Source organism: Marmota marmota, unplaced genomic scaffold (assembly GCF_001458135.2).
Source record: "Marmota marmota marmota unplaced genomic scaffold, marMar, whole genome shotgun sequence".
Lineage (NCBI taxonomy): Eukaryota > Metazoa > Chordata > Mammalia > Rodentia > Sciuridae > Marmota > Marmota marmota.
The window spans coordinates 4,780,553-4,781,073 of record NW_026000205.1 but is presented as its reverse complement, the minus strand read 5'-3'; positions in this window follow the sequence as shown (position 1 = coordinate 4,781,073).

Here is a 521-nt window from a genome sequence, read left to right as displayed (position 1 = left end):
ACATGAGGCACTGAGACATGTCACCACAGGGCTGAGCCTCAAAATCTTGCTAAATGGAAGAAGCCAGACCCAATGATGTCGCATTCTGTGATTCCACTTATATGAAATATCCAAAGTAGACACATCCAGAAAGAAAAACCAGATTGGCGGTTGCCAGGGCTGGAGGAGAGGGATGGGGATGACGGCTCAATAATACTGAGTGTCCTTCTGGGTGGTGGCCAGCCGTGGGCAGGCACTAAGTGCTGCTGAACTATCCACTTGAAAAGAGTCAATTTCCTGGGTGCAGCGGTGCAGCCTGTGATCCCAGCGACTTCGGACGCTGAGGCAGGAGGATAGCAAGTTCCAGGTCAGCCTGGTGACTCAGAGAGACCCTGAGTCTAAAATAAATAAAATAAATAAATAAAGAGAGCACTTGCCTGGCATGTGTGGGACCCTGGGTTCAATCCCTAGCACCACAAAAGAAAAAGTTGATTTTCTTTTTTATTTTTTTAAGAGTTTTTTTTTTTTTTTTTTTTTTTTTT